Here is a 19,732-nt window from a genome sequence, read left to right on the forward strand (position 1 = left end):
TATTAGCAAGGCTTCTTTTGTCTGAAGAAACTGCCTCCTGACCCCTCCTGCAACAAGTGAGGTGTTTCCTTCCTGGGGAATGTATAGGAGAAGATCAGATGGTTCTGTGGGGGACATGGACAGGGCAGGCACATAAGCGTGTGCAGCTGTGGACATGCTGGGGGTGGGCCTGCTATCATTTCTGGGTGGATGGGGCCTTTTTGGTTGTAAAGTTCTTCTCTTGCAAGGATGTGCATAGGGGGCCTGGGCATACACAGAGTTGGTGGGCAGCCCCATACTGAACTTCACGAACATATCTGCCTCCCCAGTGCAAGGAGATGAAGGCCATGGTGATCTGGCACTGGGAAATCTTCATTGCACCAGGCAGAACAAAGCTGAACTGAATGATCCAGAGGCTGAAGGCTGAGGTGGAGCATGCCAAGTGCCAGGCATGGGTCACAGTGCCCAACAGCAGGGAGGTTGGGGCCTACCCAGTGCCACACAGACAGGGTGTGCCCTGTCTAAACTCACCATTCAGGCAGTCATCACGAATACAAAAAATAATAAATGCTGGAGAGGATGCGGAGAAAATGGGATGCTGTTGCACTGTTGATGGGATTGTCAATTAGTACAACTACTCTGGAAATCAGTATGGAGGTCCCTCAAAAGACTAGGCATGCAACCACCATGTGACCCAGCTACACCACTCCTTGATATTTATTCTGAAGAATTAAAGTCCTCATACTACAGTGATCCCTGCATACCTGTGTTTGTAGCAGCACAATTCACAATGTCAAACTGTGGAACTAGCCTAGTTGTCCATCAATGGATGAATGAATAAAGAAAACCTGATAGATATTCACTATGGAATTTTATTGAGCCATAAAGAAAAATGAAATTATGTCATTTCCAAGAAAATGAATGGAAATTAAGGTTATGTTAAGCAAAATAAGCCAAACTCAAAAGGTCAAGAGTTGTATGTTTTGTCTCATATGTGGAGGCTGGAGAGGAAAAAGAGAAAGTCGGTGGGGTGGAGATCCAAGATGGTGGTCTAGAGGGAGGCTGCGTTCCTTGTCGCTCCCCAACGCTGGATTCAAGCAGAGGATATCTGTTTCTCGGTGAGGCAGTTTTTGCTGCTTATCGATCCCCTGCTCTTTACCCCATTTGTCTGCTGTGATCACCTGCAATCTGTCAGCATATCGATGCCTTTTTTGAGAGCAGATTGCTCACTGTCAGGCGTCTATCATCTGCCATTTGCCTGCCTCTCGCCTGTCCATCGCCTGCCTTAACCCTATCCATTACCCAACGCTTGAGGTTCACCTCCTGATCGACTGACAGCTGCCAGCAGACTGACCTCAGACCACCAGTGGAGAACCAGCTGCCTGCTGCTGCCTGGAAGTCCACTGTTATAGTACCTGCAGGTTTGATTACACGTGGCTGCCGCCATTTTGAGACAACAGCCAGGCCCTGTAGGACCCCTGGTGGGATTGACTGAGTCCCATCTCCAGGATCCCTCAGCCTGACTGATCACTCCCTGCCTCTGGGGCCCTCACATCAACTGACTGCTCCCTGCCGCCAGGACCCCCAGACCAACTGACTGTGCCCTATCGCCGGGAACCCAGACCGACTGATTGCACCGGCCTCCTGGATCCCACAACCACACCACACACACCCAACCTCCAGGACCACTGCCCGACCAACTGCATCCTGTCTCTAGGACCTCCAGCTGACCACGTCCACCCCTGAGCTGCAGCTCCCCATTTGCCAACACATTTGGAAGCCAGAGCAGCCATCTTGGATAATCCTGGAAGCTGTAGCTCCGGTCTTCGGGTGGGGCAAATCCCATCCTGAGATGCCTGCTGGAGGCTTGAAGCTCATTGTCAGGTACCTCTCATACATCAGGCTACTGAACACTGGGAGGTTTCGTTAGTATATCACTGTTATACAGTAGATTTTCTTTTTTCTCCTTTTTAAAAAAAAAAATTAAGTTTTTGTTTCTTTACGTTTCTTGCTTTCTTTTCCTTCTGTTTACCTGTTCCCTCAGAGTCACTTTCTCCCTTATTTACATGCTAACATCTGATTTCTTTTGATTACACTCTCACCCTTTCTATTTTCTAGAATTTCTGTATATTCTTTTATTATCCCATTAACAGCCATATTCTTCATCCCTCTGCATCCTCTTTGTCCTCCATGAGAAACTGCAGACATTATTGTAAACCTGTTTGTTTTACCGAAGATAACATTTGAACACATTTTGTTTATTATGACAATTTTGTTATTGTCCCCATAGGGGCTATTTGGTCTAGGATTGCATAGTGTCTGATTTGGGCACTGCTAATATTGATCTCCCCTTAAAGAAAGGGTTTTAGAAACCTATAGGACCACTATAAGCCTATAGGGGGAAATCTGCAATACCACAGATCTGCAGCGCTAGAGGGGAAGATACATGAACAACATGAAAAAACAAGGGAAGAAAATGATCCAAACAAATCTAGATTCTATAGTAATAGAATCCAGACAGTATGTTAGAAGAAATGTCAGAAAAGGACTTCAGATTATACATGATTAAGATGATTCGCGAAGCAAAGGATGAGATAAGAGAGCAAATGCAGGCAATGAATGATAATACCCATAAGCTGAAAGAGCACCTGCAGGAAGCAAAAGATCATTTCAACAAAGAGATAGAGAGTCTCAAAAAAAAAAAAAAAACCAAACAGAAATCCTTGAAATGAAGGAGACAATAAACCAAATAAAAAACTCAATGGAAAGCATCACCAATAGACTAGACCACTTGGAAGATAGAACCTCAGACAATGAAGACAAAATATTTAATCTTGAAAATAAAGTCACCCAAACAGAGAAGATGGTAAGAAATCATGAACAGAATCTCCAAGAACTATGGGACATCATGAAAAGACCAAATTTAAGAATTATTGGGATTGAGGAAGGCACAGAGATACAAACCAAAGGAATGAACAATCTATTCAATGAAATAATATCAGAAAATTCCCCAAACCTGAAAAATGAAATGGAAAATCAAATACAAGAGGCTTACAGAACACCAAATGCACAGAATCACAACAGATCCACACCAAGGCACATTATAATGAAAATGCCTAACATTCAAAATAAAGTTAGGATTTTGAAGGCTGCGAGAGAAAAGCATCAGATTACATATAGGGGGAGACCAATATGGATAGCAGCAGACTTCTCAACCCAGACTCTAAAAGCTAGAAGGGCCTGGACCAACATATTTCAAGCTCTGAAAGAACATGGTTGCCAACCAAGAATCCTATAACCAGTGAAACTAACCTTCAGATTTGAAGATGAAATGAAATCCTTCCATGATAAACAAAAGTTAAAAGAATTTACAAATAGAAAGCCTGCACTACAGAATGTTCTCAACAAAATATTCCATGAGGAGGAAATGAAAAGCAACAATGGAGGTCAGCAAAGGGAGGAACTACCTTAGAGAAAAACCACTCAAAGGAGAAACCAAGCCAACTTAAAAACCAAAAATAAGCCAAATGACTGGGAATACAAATTATTTCTCAATAATAACCCTGAATGTTAATGGCCTAAACTCCTCAATCAAAAGACATAGACTGGCAGAATGGATTAAAAAGAAAGACCCAACAATATGCTGCCTGCAAGAGACTCATCTCATAGAAAAAGACATCCACAGACTAAAGATGAAAGGATGGGAAAAAACCTACCACGCACATGGACTCAGTAAAAAAGTGGGGGTTTCCATCCTTATATCAGATAAAGTGGACTTCAAGCCAAAGTTAGTCAGAAGGGATAAAGAAGGACATTTCATACTGCTTAAGGGAACCATAAAATCAGGAAGACATAACGATAGTAAATATTTATGCCCCAAACAATGGTGCATCCCTGTACATCAAACAAATCCTTCTCAATTTCAAGAATCACAACACAAAAATTCTGGGCGACTTTAACGCACCACTGTCACCACTAGATAGATCTTCCAAACAAAATCCAACCAAAGAAACCATAGAACTCAATAACACAATCAATAACCTAGACTTAATAGACATATATAGAATATTCCATCCATCAATGAGCGGATACACTTTCTTCTCAGCAGCACATGGAACCTTCTCGAAAATAGACCATATGTTATGCCACAAAGCAGCCCTTAGGAAATGCAAAAAAATAGAGATACTGCCTTGTGTTCTATCAGATCATAATGGACGGAGAGTAGAAATCAATGACAAAATAAAAAAGGGAAATTACTCCAACACTTGGAGATTAAATAATATGCTATTGAATGAAACATGGATAACAAAAAACATCAGGGAGGAGATTAAAAAATTCTTAGAAGTCAATGAGAACGATGATACAACATATCAAAATCTCTGGGACACTATGAAAGCGGTACTAAGAGGAAAATTCATTGCATGGAACGCATTCCAGAAAAGAATGAAAAGTCAACAATTAAATGACCTAACATTACAGCTCAAAGCCCTAGAAAAAGAAGAACAGAATAACAGCAAAAGTAGTAGAAGACAGGAAATAATTAAAATCAGAGCTGAAATCAATGAAATTGAAACAAAAGAAACTATTCAAAAAATTGACATAACAAAAAGTTGGTTCTTTGAGAAAGTAAACAAAATAGATAAACCCTTGGCCACACTAACAAAGAGAAGGAAAGAGAAGACTCAAATTACTAAAATACATGATGCAAAAGGAAATATCACAACAGACACCACTGAGATATAGAACATAATGAGAAGCTACTTTGAAAATCTGTATTCCAACAAAATAGAAAGTACTGAAGACATTGACAAATTTCTAGAGACATATGCTCCTTCCAAACTGAACCAGGAGGACATACACGATTTAAACAGATCAATATCAAGCAATGAAATAGAAGAAGCCATTAAAAATCTACCATCCAAGAAAAGCCCAGGACCAGACAGATTCTCAGTCAAGTTCTACAAGACCTTCAAAGAAGAACTCATTCCAATACTTCTCAAAGTATTCCAGGAAATAGAAAAGGAGGGTACCCTACCAAACTCATTCTATGAAGCTAATATCACCCTCATACCCAAACCAGGAAAAGACACATCAAGGAAAGAAAATTTTAGACCAATATCCTTGATGAATATAGATGCAAAGATCCTTAACAAAATATTGGCAAAACGTATCCAAAAACATATTAAGAAAATTGTGTACCACGATCAAGTGGGGTTCATTCCTGGAATGCAAGGATGGTTCAACATTCGTAAATCAATAAACGTAATCCATCATATCAATAGACTTAAGGATAAGAATCATATGGTTATTTCAATTGACACAGAAAAAGCATTTGACAATATACAACACCCCTTCATGCTGAAAACACTAGAAAAAATAGGGATAGTAGGAACATACCTGAACATTGTAAAAGCTATTTATGCTAAGCTCATGGCCAACATCATTCTCAATGGAGAAAAACTGAAACCATTCCCTTTAAAAACGGGAACAAGACAGGGATGTCCTCTTTCACCACTTCTATTCAACATTGTCCTCGAAACTCTAGCCAGAGCAATTAGGCAGACTAAAGAAATTAAAGGGATACGAATAGGAAAAGAGGAACTTAAGCTGTCACTATTTGCGGATGACATGATTCTATATTTAGAGGATCCAAAAACCTCCTCCAGAAAACTTCTAGACCTCATCAATGAATTCAACAAAATAGCAGGCTATAAAATCAACACGCATAAACCTAAAGCATTTTTATACGCAAGCGATGAAACAGCTGAAAGGGAAATGAGGAAAACAACTCCATTTGCAATAGCCTCAAAGAAAATAAAATACTTGGGTATCACTCTAACCAAAGAGGTAAAAGATCTCTACAATGAAAACTACAAAACACTGAAGAAAGAAATTAAGGAAGACCTTAGAAGATGGAAAGATCTCCCATGTTCTTGGATAGGCAGAATTAATATTGTCAAAATGGCCATACTACCTAAAGTGCTATACAGATTCAATGCAATTCCAATTAAAATCCCAATGATGTACCTCACAGAAATAGAGCAAGCAATCATGAAATTCATCTGGAAGAATAAGAAACCCAGAATAGCTAAAGCAATTCTTAGCAGGAAGAATAAAACAAGGGGTATCGCAATACCAGAACTTCAACTATACTACAAAGCAATAGTAACAAAAACAGCATGGTATTGGCACCAAAATAGACAGGTAGATCAATGGTACAGAATAGAGGACATGGATACAAACCCAAATAAATACAATTTTCTAATACTAGACAAAGGTGCCAAAAATATGCAATGGAGAAAAGATAGCCTCTTCAACAAATGGTGCTGGGAAAACTGGAAATCCATATGCAACAGAATGAAACTAAACCCCTATCTCTCACCCTGCACAAAACTCAACTCACAATGGATCAAGGACCTTGAAATCAGACCAGAGACCCTGCATCTTATAGAAGAAAAAGTAGGTCCAAATCTTCACCTTGTTGACTTAGGATCAGACTTCCTTAACAGGACTCCCATAGCACAAGAAATAAAAGCAAGAATCAATAACTGGGATAGATTCAAACTAAATAGCTTTCTCTCAGCAAAGGAAATGATCAGCAATGCGAAGAGAGAGCCTACAGAGTGGGAGAATATCTTTGCCACTCATACTTCAGATAGAGCACTAATTTCCAGAATATATAAAGAACTCAAAAAACTACACCAAGAATACAAATAACCCAATCAACAAATGGGCTAAGGAAATGAACAGACACTTCACAGAAGAAGATGTACAAGCAATCAACAGATATATGAAAAAATGTTCACCATCTTTAGTAATAAGAGAATGCAAATCAAAACTACACTAAGATTCCATCTCACCCCAATTAGAATGGCGATTATCAAGAATACAAGCAACAATAGGTGTTGGAGAGGATGTGGGGAAAAAGGTACACTCATACATTCCTGGTGGTACTGCAAATTAGTGCAGCCACTCTGGAAAGCAGTGTGGAGATTCCTTGGAAAACTTGGAATGGACCTACCATTTGACCCAGCTATCCCACTCCTCGGCCTATACCCAAAGGACTTAAAATCAGCACACTACAGAGATACAGCCACATCAATGTTCATAGCTGCTCAATTCACAATAGCCAGAGTATGCTACCAACCTAGATGCCCTTCAACTGATGAATGGATAAAGAAATTGTGGTATATATATATATATACACACACACACACACACACACACACAATGGACTATTACTCAGCTATAAAGAATAATAAAATTATGGCATTTGCAGGCAAATGGATGAAATTGGAGAATATCATGTTAAGTGAGATAAGCCAATCTCAAAAATCCAAAAGAGGAATGATCTCACTGATAAGCGGATGATGACACTTAATGGGAGGTGGGAGCGGGAGAAGAATGGAGGAAGGAGGGATTGTATAGAGGGAAAAGAGAAGTGGGAGGGGTGGGGGGGAAGGAAAATAACGGAATGAATCAAACATCATTACTCTATGTAAATTTATGATTACACAAATGGTATGCTGTTACTCCATGTACAAACTGAAACAACATGTATCCCATTTGTTTACAATAAAAATAAATAAAAAAAAAAGAAAGTCGGTGGAGGGCTTGTGGAACTCGAAGAGAGATCAGTAGAATAGAGGAAAAGGATGGGGTGGGGACAAGAGAGGAGGCAGGGAGGGGGATGTGCTGGGGAGTGATATTGGCCAGATTATAGTTACATTGTGTGCATGTATCAATAGATAACAACAAATCTCATCATTATGAACAATTATAATGCACCAATAAAAATGTGGAAAAAATAGCATATATGATTATAAGAATGTTTTCTGTCAAAAAATAAAAAACAAAAACCAAAAAACCAAAACGAAAACCTTCAACATCTAGTCTCTAGCCCACTTGCTCAAGGAAGAGTCCCTGGTTTTGGTCACTCAGGGTAACCCAACTGATGAAGGCAAGAGGCCCTTTTTTGGGGATATTACTACCCAAACAGATAACACTGGACATATCCAGGCAATGGGCAGACTCACTCAGGGGCCCTGACCTCCCTGTCCTCTCTGGGCCCCCAGAACACCAAGCTGGAGACGGCCGTGACTCAGTCTGAGCAGCAGGGCGAGGTGGCCCTGAGCGACGCCCGCTGCAAGCTGGCTGAGCTGGAGGGCGCCCTGCAGAAGGCCAAGCAGGACATGGCCTGCCTGCTCAAGGAGTACCAGGAGGTGATGAACTCCAAGCTGGGCCTGGACATCGAGATTGCCACCTACTGGCTCCTACTGGAGGGCGAGGAGCGGAGGTGGGTCCACTGCACAGCCCACCTGTTTCTGCTCCATCACTTAGCACGCTGCGACCACTTTTACTCTTGTCTGACCTGGGTCCAGTTTCAGTTGATGCTGCCTGACCATTGTTGTGCTGCTGGGAACCTGATATTGTGTTGTGCCTGGTGTCCCTGGTGTCAAGAACTCTGCGGTGTGGTTCTTCTAATGAAATGTACAAATTCAGTTCACCATCTCAACAGGAAACAAGTTCAAAGACTTATTACAGATCCTGAGCAAGGTGGGTGGTACAAGTTGAGAGGCCAGTTTTTGGTATGAGTTGACATGTCCAGTCGCAGTCAGGACATGTGAGGCAGGAATGGTAAAGATGCCTGGGTGGCGGTTGGGCAACTGATGTAGGGACTTACAGAGTGGCTGCCTTTGCCAAGAGCAAGAGCAAATCTCTTCACTTAGATTTGCAATGGCCCCATAGGAACTTAAAGCAGGTTAAAGCTCTACCTCTCTGCCTCCATCTTGTATCTGCCTCCTTTATTACCTTAAACGGTGGGTCAGATTCTTGCTAAATCTGCACATGAGCATGTCAATCAATTGAGGAGTGTAATACAAGGTTATTAGCTCTAAATTTACCTATCCTATCTCATCTGCCTTCAAGACTGAGGACACTAAGATAAGAATTGCTAACATTCAAGATTTGCACCCAACCACAGAGCCTGGAAATCTCTAATCATTGCCCTAAATCTGCAGTCACCTTGGAAACCAGGAATAACAGAGCCTCACAAACAGAACACTTCATGATAAGGTTAACCCCCAAGTGGGAGCAATTATCCCCTGTCAGGAACTAAGGCTGTCCCCCTAAGCAGGAGCAAACATCTCAGGGGAATCGGATTGCTCTCTCAAACTGACTTCTCCAGAGTTATCTCTTACAGTCAGAGCTGAGATAATGACGGACCAGACTGTGGTCTGACCAGATGACTTACTCTGTCAGCTCTGCAAACCCCTCAGTCATACAAGTTCCCTTTTCTATAAAACCTTGAAGTGTCTGTCAGTCCCTTGAAGACAGATTTTTGGCCACTGTATCCCTATATCTATTCTTCCTAGTGTGGCCATGCTGATCAAAAGCTCCTTTTCTGTCCTTTACCACTGCTCATCTCTCTGATTGACATATTGGGATGGGTGACTGAACCTGGTCTCTTGAGACCACTAGAGCAGGGGCCTTTACCCAAGGACTCTGATAACGTTAGCAGGGTATATAAGAGAATAGGGTGTGGTTGCTTTGAGTTTGTAGTCAAATGCCTGATGGTCCATTTAAAAGGAAGGGTAGAGATAGTGTGGAGCCAATTCTGCTGGGAGGAGAGATGCCTCTAAGTTCTTATTTCTGCCCATAGGCCTGGGCCATTTGGTGTGCTTGGGCAGCAATCTCCTAATGCCTGGGCAGCAATCTTTGTTGTGTCGTTCCCATTATAGTAGGGTCAGTGGTCTAGAAGACAGATGCATAGAAATTCTCCAGTCCGAAGAATAAAGAAAAAATAGCAACCTTAGGAACCCATGGTACCACATCAAATAATTGAGCATATATGTAATAGGTATCCCAAAAGGAAAAGAGAATGGGAATGAGGCAGAAAAATATTTGAAAAAAATTTTTATATTTGATAAAAACATCAACTCCAAGTTATCAAGGGACTGAAAGCATAATAATTAAAAATAATATCAAAATAGACATATCAGAGTGAAAATTCTGAACTACTGAAAGTTAAAAAAAAATGTTTTGAAAGAGACCAGGACAGAACCACTGACTGATTGTCAGAAGTGATAATGGTCAGATAATAGTAAACTAAGAATTTTATAGCCAGCAAAAATATCCTTCAAAATATGGATGAAATAAAGACATTTTGGAAACACAAGAGTGGAGCAAGCCCAGTGTAGCGGCGCACGCTTGTAATCCCAGTGTCTTGGGAGGCTGAGGCAGGAGGATCGTAAGTTCAAAGCCAGCCTTGGCAACTTAGTGAGACCCTAAGCAACTTACCATGACCCTGTCTCTAAGTAATATATAAAAAGGGGTGGGGATTTGGCTCAGTGGTTAAGTGCCCCGGGGTTCAATCCCCTGTACTTCCCCCAAAAAAGGTGGTACAAAGGCATCCATCACTGTGATTTACAAAGGATGCAATGAAGAGATGCATAGGGTTGGGGGTGGAGCTTCCAAGCCTCATGCCCACCCCCCAGAAACCCCATGACAGCTATTCAGAAACTCTCCAAATTCTGTCCTTTAGGGTCTTAGGGTGGTTTCATTACATAGGCATGATAAACTCGGTCATTGGCCACTGGTGACCAACTTCATCTTTAGCCCCTCTTTCCTCCCTAAAGATGGGGTTGGGGCTAAAAGTCCCCACCCTTTAATCCTGACTTCTTTCCTCTGACCAGTCCTGATCTAGAAGCTCCACAGGGGCTGCCAGCCATCAGTCAACTTAGTAGCATACACAAGATACTATCACTTCTGAGATTCCAAGAATTTTAAGAGTGTATCCCAGGAAACTAGACAAAAAACAAATACATATTTCACGATATCCGTGTGGGTGAATGAATTGTGCTGTGGAGTATGAAATGTCAGTGGAGAAGTGTGGAGTAGCACAGTGTTAGCTCTCGATTGACTTTGATAGATTAAGGATGCATATTGTTAGTTCTAGAGTAATTACCAAAATAAAATATTGCTATAAAGCCAATAAAATAAATACAATTATTTTAAGATATTTGATTAATCCAAAAGGAGGCAGGAAAGGAACAATAGAGAACAACTAAAAGCAAAACCAAAACAAGCAAACAGAAGGAATGATGGGAAATCACAAGTTGGTTGACTTAAATGCATTCATCGATAATTACATTAAATGTAAAAATAAAGAAGTCTGACTTCAACAATGAGAAAAACAACGCAATTAAAATGGGCAAAAGACTTGAATCAACTTATTACAAAAGGAAATATATTAAGGTCAACAAGCACGTGAAAAGTTGCTCATCATTATTAGTCATGAAGGAAATCCAAATTAAAGCCACAAGGAGAAAATACATAATACCCCCTGCCTGGCAGTTCTTTGGGTGTCCTTGGTCTGACCCAGCTCTCTCCCTTTCTTGCTTGAAGTCCCAAGAAAAACTGCAGAATGTGCTGAGAATTCAGCATCCTGAGACGGGGAGGGGCTGCTGGAACAGTCTGGGCTGTCTTGCCGCCAGAAAGTCCTTCAGTATTTTAGTTCAGTGTTTCATGTCATCTCTGAGGGGTAGAACTCAGGGCAGCTACCTTTTGGGGTCCTTCATCTGGGTGCAAATGGTGCATGTGCAGTTGTGACTCCATCCCCTCCAGGCAGCTTCCTGAACCTTGTGCTCACAAAAGATTTAAGGCTTCCATTGTTCTTTGTTACTGATCTGTAAGTAAGAAATCCACTTCATGTAACTTGATGCATATATGTGTCCTGTCTCACCAGACTTGGACAAAATGGTAACCTCTGCACAGTGAACCTACTTCACGCCTGTTACTGACTTAAGGCTCAGAAGCTCAACCAATCTGATAGATGAGTTGGGGAGAAAGAAAGGCTTCTTCTCCAGAGAATGGAGAAGTGGGAGGCATGCTGGCAAATCTGCTTCTCAACTCCAGGGGGTTGAGAGATTACAGATATAGGATGAGAATAATGAGGGAAAGAGATAGGCTAATAAAGGGGAGGAATATTCAAATATTTTCTGGGAATACTTCCAGGAACTTGGGTCCACCCTCTTTTTATTCTTTCCATAGTCTGGTGTTTCCTGTCTTTCCTTCCTTCCTTTTTTCACAGTATTAGGGGATTGAAACCAGGGGGGCTCTACCACTGAATCATGATTAATCCAAAAGGAGGCAGGAAAGGAACAATAGAGAACAACCAAAAGCAAAACCAAAGCAAGCAAACAGAAGGAATGATGGGAAATCACAAGTTGGTTGACTTAAGTGCATTCATCGATAATTACATTAAATGTAAAAATAAAGAAGTCTGACTTCATCAATGAATGTTTTTTATTTTGAGACAAGGTCATACTAAGTTGCTGAGGCTTGCCTTGAACTTTCCAATCTCCTGCCTCAGCCTCCCAAGTAACTGGGATTACAGGCATGTGCTACTGCACCCAGTTCATCTATCTGACTTCTAGGTTCAAGGAAAGAGTCAGTGTTTTTAGCAAAAGTCGCCATTAGGTCCCCATAGAGTAACCTAGGCAACTGTTATCATCATAACACACACATCAGAGGTGTTATCTATAGCAAAACCAGTGGGAGACTCACAATGCATTAACCAGCTGTGAATTTTTAAGTCAATTAGGAGTAAACGAAGTTGGAGGGTTTGTTTAGATTTCCCCTCAGTAACACCATGAGAAAGCTAAAATTTGAAATACTGACAATGCCAAGTGTGAATCAGCTGGAATGTTAATGGCGTGTAAAATGCTAGGCTACCTTGGAAAACTGTATGCCAATTTCATTTTATTTTGCTGTGCAGGGGACTGAACCCAGGGCAGTACACATGCTAGGCAAGTGCTCTATCACTGAGGTACATCCAGCCCCTGTGTGACAATTTCCTATTAAGTTAAACATGCATTTATTAAGTGATACAGCGATTGGGGCATTTTCCCAAGAGAATTGAAAGCAGGTCTATACAGAGACTTGTATACAAATTTCCTAGGAACTTTATTCATAATAGCTCCAAACTGGAAACAACCCAAATGTTTATCAACAGGTGAATGGATAAACAAACTGGGTAGACAATGGAAGATCACTCAACAATAAAAAAGAATGAACTACTAGTAGGTTCATGAAGCAACAAGGATGAATCTAAAAAATAATTGGCTAAATTTAAAAAAAGAAATAAAATATATACTGTATGATTTCACTCATTTGAAGTTCTAGAACTAGTAAAACTTATCTTCAGTGATAAAAATTAGGTCAGTATTGATCTGGGATGGGGTGAGGAGCTGATGGCAAAGGGCATCAGGGAACTTTCTAAGGTGATGGAAATGCTCTCTTTTCATTCAGTGGTGGTTAACGTGAGGCACACATCTGTCAAAATTTGTTGAACTGTACTCTTGAAATGTGTGCATTGTATTGTATACAAATTTTATCTCAATAAAATTGATAAAATTAAAAATCCATAAGATACTTAGAAATAAATGTAATGAATATGGAGAGGTCTATACCTTGAGAAATATATCATTATAAAAATGTTATAGGGGGCTGGGGAAATAGCTCAGTCAGTAGAGTGCTTGCCTTGCAAGCACAAGGCCCTGGGTTTGATCCCCAGCAACAAAAAAAAAAAAAAAAAAAAGTTATAGGAAATCAATGATAACAAAGAGGACCTAACTAAATGACAGATATACCATGTTCATAGATAGGAAGCATTGCTATGATAACATATTGATTCTGGTTAAACTGATCTACAGGGTGGATGTAACTACAATCAAGTTTCAAACAACAAAAATCTTGATGAGTTGATTCTAAAATTTATAAGGAAGAACAAATGTAAAGAATAGCCAAGGCACCAATAAAAAGGAATGAGTGGACTACCCTTCTTTCAGGGATCTTAACTTATTATAAAGCAATAGTAATTGGGGCACTGTGGTATTCATACAAGGATGGACCAATTAACCAATGGAACAAAATAGATATCCTGTACATTTATATACACATATAAACAAATTTATGTGTAAACTTTGATAAACAAGAGCATAACCTTAATATAACAATGGTTATATAAAAGTTTGATATACAACAGAGGTACAGGGAAAAGAGGATCTGTGCATAGTTATCCACAGGAAAAAATTTGAAACTGGATGATCTCTGTCCTCTATTATACACAAAATCAATTCTAAACAAATTAAAATCATAAATGTGAAAAGCAACAAACTTTCTTTCTCTGATTTTGGTATAGGGAAGGATTTTTAAACAAGAAATACAATGCTCAAAATAAAAGATTGGTAAATTAAGGATGCCTTACATTTGGAACTTTTATTTCTGAAAAGAGGCCATGAAGAAAGTCAAAGACAACTTGTAAACTTGAAGACAATATTTGTAGTACATATAAGTGATAAAGAAGTAATGTGCAAAAATACAAAGAATATTTATAATTTAAAGAGATATTAAACTTCAATAGTAATCATGAAAATACAAAGCAAGATCAAAAATGACAAGATTTATTGCATCATTTAATTATTAAAAATGAAGATCCACTGGGAAGGATGTGAACCTTTTATACACTGTGATCAAAGTATACATTATTATAACAACTTAGGAAAATAGTTTTATATTATCTTGCAAGGTTAAAACATCTGACCATCCTATGATCCAGAAACTCCAAATAATGTGCATCAGAGGACATGCAGGGAAATGTTCATTGCACTGTGTTTTTAAGAGGAAGAAGCAAAAAAAAAATATGAATTACATAAAGTGTCCTATCATCACACAATAGAATACTACAAACACTAGTGGAGGAATCCCATTTACATAATGTTGAATCAAAAACACAGGTACTTCATGACACACTTTCTGTAAAAAAAAAAAACAGGAAAAACAAAGAAATACATTTTTAGGTACATGCATGTACTTGATAAAACTAAAAAAAAAAAAAAAAAAAAGAGCAAGGAGATTAAGCACAACTTCAGGGTAGTGATGAGCTCTGGTCTGGTAGCAAAGGACAGGCACAGGGAGGAGCCTGTAGGTGACTTGTTAGCAATTCCCAGTAATACTGCCAGTTTGGCAAAATATTCATGAATATTTCATTTCTATCATATTATTAAATAAATAAGAAAAGCAAAATGCTGTTTATAAGAAATGAACCTAAAACACAAGAATATAAATCAAAAGTGAAAATGTGCTAAGGTAGTTAGTCAGAATATTATAGTCCATTATACACAGTAGTGATGCGTAGTTGTTTAATAAATAATTTTACATTATAAATAATATAATTTTTGCTTATGTACTATGTATGTATTTGGGTAGTAATTCAGGCTAATATATATGTATATAAAAATATGTACATATATATGTGTATGTGTATATATATATTACTCCAAACTGTAATAAAATAATGTTTAATCCCAGTGGCTTGGGAGTTGGAGGCAGGAGATTGCAAGTTCAAGGACAGCCTCAGCAATTTAGTGAGGTCTTAGGCAACTTAACCCTGTCTCAAGAAAAAAAATAAAAATGGGCTGGGGATGTGGGTCAGTGATTAAGTGCCCATTACAAAAAATAAAAAAAAATTAAAAAAATTAAAAAACTTGACTGCCAGTAGCCCTAAGAACCTCTTGCTGAAGTGTGCCAACAGGTAAGTACAAATATATCTGTTGTAGCATTGTCATTTGTTACAACAAAACCAAAAAGCACATGTGCACTACTCATGGAAATTGAATAAGCAGCTGCACATTTGGGATGCTACACATCACTGAAAAATAAACAAAGCTATGTGCACCAAAAGAGATGAATCTCAAATTTTAATGTGAGGGAGGAAAAAGCAAGTTATAGAAGCACACGGTGCGATCCTATTTATATAAAGCTTAAAGGTAGATGAAACTAGACAATAGTTTAGGGATATATGCATATGACAGAACAAAGAAAGGCAAGGGAAAGACTAACATAAAAACCCAGAGGAAGGGGCAGGGCATGGATAGTGGGTCAGCATGGGTCCCCAGGAGACTTTTGAGGCACTGGTAAGCACACGATTTGTTTTATTATCGTTGCTATTTAAATCATCGAACATGTGTTATAGATGCTCTTTTGCATGTATGAGAAATTTATAAAACATAAGGAAAATGCCAATGGCAGCTTGTGCTCCCTGGTCCCGGCTCCCTCCTCTGGCTTAGTCAGAGCCTCACCCCAGATTTCCTGCCAACTCTGGGAACTGCCATCCCTAGCCCAGTTTCTTACCTTCCTGTCATCTTCCACACTGTTATCAGACTGGCTTTCGTAAGTGACATGCCACATCAGGCCACTCTTCTACTCAATCACCTTCTGTGGCTCCCTGTTGTCCACTCCCAAACTAGCTCCACACATTTTCCCCCATCTGAAGTAGCCTTCTCTCTCTTCCACTTTCCTTCACTTTCCCTTTCACTTCAATCCAGGGACTTCCATTTTCCCATCTCAGTCACAGGATGGCCTCTTTCCATCCCCTGTCTCTGAGACCTCCAGGTCAGAATTTTGCGCCTGAAATAAGGTGAGGTCACAAAGCCCTCAGGAAGGAGAGGCCTCAGGGGTGAGGATTCTGGAGCTCTGTGGACTGGCGCTGGGCTTTGATGTTCAAGAGACACTGGAGGAAATTATAGCTCCTTTCACATGGTGAGACTTGTCCAGGTGACTCATGGGTCACGCAGGGATCAGGGTCTTGGACTCCACTCAGATCTGTGGGACCCAGTCGGGCACAAGCTTTTCTGTTGTGTCTACACCTTTAGGGAACAGGAGCAGGAACCGGTGGACAGTGGGGACATAGCAGAAATTGGTGGGAGAGGATGTTTTGTATCTGTTCCCAGCTGTTCCTCCCACTCCATCTGCCCTAGAGAGAAATTTGCACTGTTCTGGTGTGAAGTTCCCACTCTCCGGGTTGAGAGGTGTGAGTGACTTTAATATCTCCCAGGGTAGAAAATGCATCCTGGAGCTGGGGTTGTGGCTCAGTGGTAGAGCGCTTGCTTAGCACGTGTGAGACTCTTCAGCACCACATAAAAATAAATAAACAAAATAAAGGTATTGTGTCCATTTGAAACTAAAAATATTAAAAAAAATGCATTCTGGCTCAGCATTGACTGGCAGGGTCCCTCACACCTCTCTGAGCCCTTACTTCTGTGCACATGGTAGGTGGAATGAGTCCCTGCTCACCAGGGAAAGGTTACAGACAGTGGGCTCCACCTGGCCTACTTCACAGATAGACGTGAGCCGCCAGTGAGATGGTGGCAGAAAAGACCTGGAAAAGTGTAGGGCACTGTGCCCAAGCTGTTTATGTATTGCATGTACAGGCAAAAGTGCCACCAGCTTCATCTCCTGTTGACAGCACTTTCCACAGCGGTCTTGGTTTGAGGAAAGACTTGGGGCTTGGATCCCTGTCACTGGGTTCTGATTTATAGCATCCATCAAATTAAGTGGGTTTCCTTAGATTCCTAGATTTGAAAAAGTATTTTTAAAGTTAGAAATCACTTTTGAATTATATCAAATGCTTTTTATATTCATTTTGGTGGTCACATGAGATAAACTGCAATAATCAGTTTCCTGGAGTTTAACTGTCCCTCTGCTGGGGATAAATGCTGGATGCTGAGTCCTAAAGCTCAATGCAGCAAGTTGCTGTCCAGCTTGGTACCCTGTATGGCGGAGCGTGGACTGCCTTTGACATCTCCTGGCCTGGCCGCCCGGTGCATCGTGTTCTCCCAACAACTCTGGGGATATGACAGATTGTCATCCCCTTTTCAGGTGGACATACAGATATCCAGAGAAGTGAGTTGGCCATCCATGATGGCCGTGGAGGGTGGGCACTGGAGCCGTTTGGTCCTGGTTTGCTCTCTCTCCTCCCTGCCCTCTGTCCTCTTCTGTTGCCCACTCCAGTGTGAGGAGATGGAGGCGGCCACACAGAAGCACACCCAGGGCCTGAGGCACAGCAAGGAGAATCTGAACAGGCTTAACCAGGCCATTCAGCAGCTGGCTGTGGAGGTGGACGGTGCTCAGGGTCAGGTGAGGCGTGGGAAAGGGGGTGGCAGGCTGGCGACAGAAGGAGGGTGCCCATTAGTTATGACAAGTATTCCAGACCCTCACATCTTTAGCTAGAAACCCTCCAGAGTTTTCTCTTTGTAAACGTGTGAGCAAACAGAAACAGGCTGCATGTATGCATCATGCCTACCTTAGCCTAGGGCTCCATGTACCTCATGTGGGTAACTAGCATGTAGTAAATATGTAGGAATATATGATGGTTGTATAGTTATGTTTTTATGGGTATTACGTTTTTGTGCCTTTTTTGAGTCTTTGCCCACTTCCAGAAAATGCAAGATTTTACCTAGAATTCCTGTTTTCTTTAAAACACAAACATCTGGCCATATTAGACCACAATTCCCACGTGGTAACATCTGGTTAGAGAAGAGACATCACTTTCTCCTCTATCATCTTCTCACGGGGTACAAGTTCTGGCGTGCCTCAGTGCCCACCACTCCCAGTTGAATCTTGGGGAACCTAGGCAGGAGACCCTTTGACATTTTTTGCACCTTGGCTTCACTCTTCCTTGTGGAAGAGAAAAGGCATGGAACTCTGGTATCTAGAGAACCCAAAGATTGAAAGCTGGAGAGGGGTCCTGGGTCATCAGGGAAATGGAAGAGAGTGTTTCTCTGTGGAACTGGATACTGCTGACACCTGTTTAACACCTGCCCTTCACCTCTAGTGCTTCTAGCCAGGCAGGTCCCTGCAGGCGTTTGCGTTTGTGACTGGAGCTTTAGGCCTTAGAAAGGAGAGGATCCTTATGGATGCGTCCTTTCTCCCAGTCTCTCTTCCTCCCAGCCCTCATCTTCCCCAGCAGCCCTCCTTGTTACATCCCCCTGGAAGGGCTTCTGCTTCTGCTCCCAATCTTGTCTAACTTTCTGCAAATGCGAGTTCTCAGGCTTGAGGGCCATTCACCGTGAGGGTTTTTTTTTCTCGTCCAGGCACTGATGAACTTGAAGGAGGAGGCGCTGTTCAGGCTGCAGGGCTGGCAGGGCAGGTGGGTGGGCCTGTCATGGTTCAATCTCCCCATTCCTCAAGCAGCAGGCTTGACTCAAGTGTGAATATTTGTTACTATTATTATTTTTCTGAGCCCCCATACTTTAGTGTCTATGGGGGAAGGTATTCTTTCTGTTGATTTTCCTCATGAGACACGAATCCCAGAGTTACATGCTCAGTAGTATCTGATGCTTCCTGGATCCTAGCTCTCACGAGGGGTGTCACCAAGCTAGATTGCAGAGTGCTTTCTCTCAGCCATCCCAGATGGCTGGCACCAAATCTCTACTCTGAATGCAGGAGGTGGGCGGATTTTTCTTTGCATCCTGTAGTATAGACACAGTCCTGGCACAGGCCCGTTCTCTCTCTCACAATCATGGACCATCTCCAGTCCCTCACTGGCCCTCCAGCCCCGGAGAAAGATCTGGATCCTAGACAGCAGAAGAGCGGAGACAAAGGATGTCTTCTGTCCTTGGTCTTCCCTTCATCCTCAGCCTTGTGAACTAGAGAGAGCCAAGAACCTGGCAGCCCTGCAGGAGAAGGGCGCCTCGGGTGGTGCGAAGGGCAAGCTGGCCTGGCTGGAGGCCTCGCTGCAGCGGGCCAAGAAGGACATTGCGCAGCAGCTGCGCGAGTACCAAGAGCTCATGATGGTCAAGTTGGGCCTGGACTTGGAGATTGCCACCTACCGCAGACTTCTGGAGAGTGAGGAGAGCCGGTGAGGGGGAGAAGGTGCTTCTGGTTGCTGTGGGTGAGCAGGGCATGACGG

Source organism: Sciurus vulgaris (assembly GCF_902686455.1).
Source record: "Sciurus vulgaris genome assembly, chromosome: 5".
NCBI classification, from domain to species: Eukaryota; Metazoa; Chordata; class Mammalia; order Rodentia; family Sciuridae; genus Sciurus; species Sciurus vulgaris.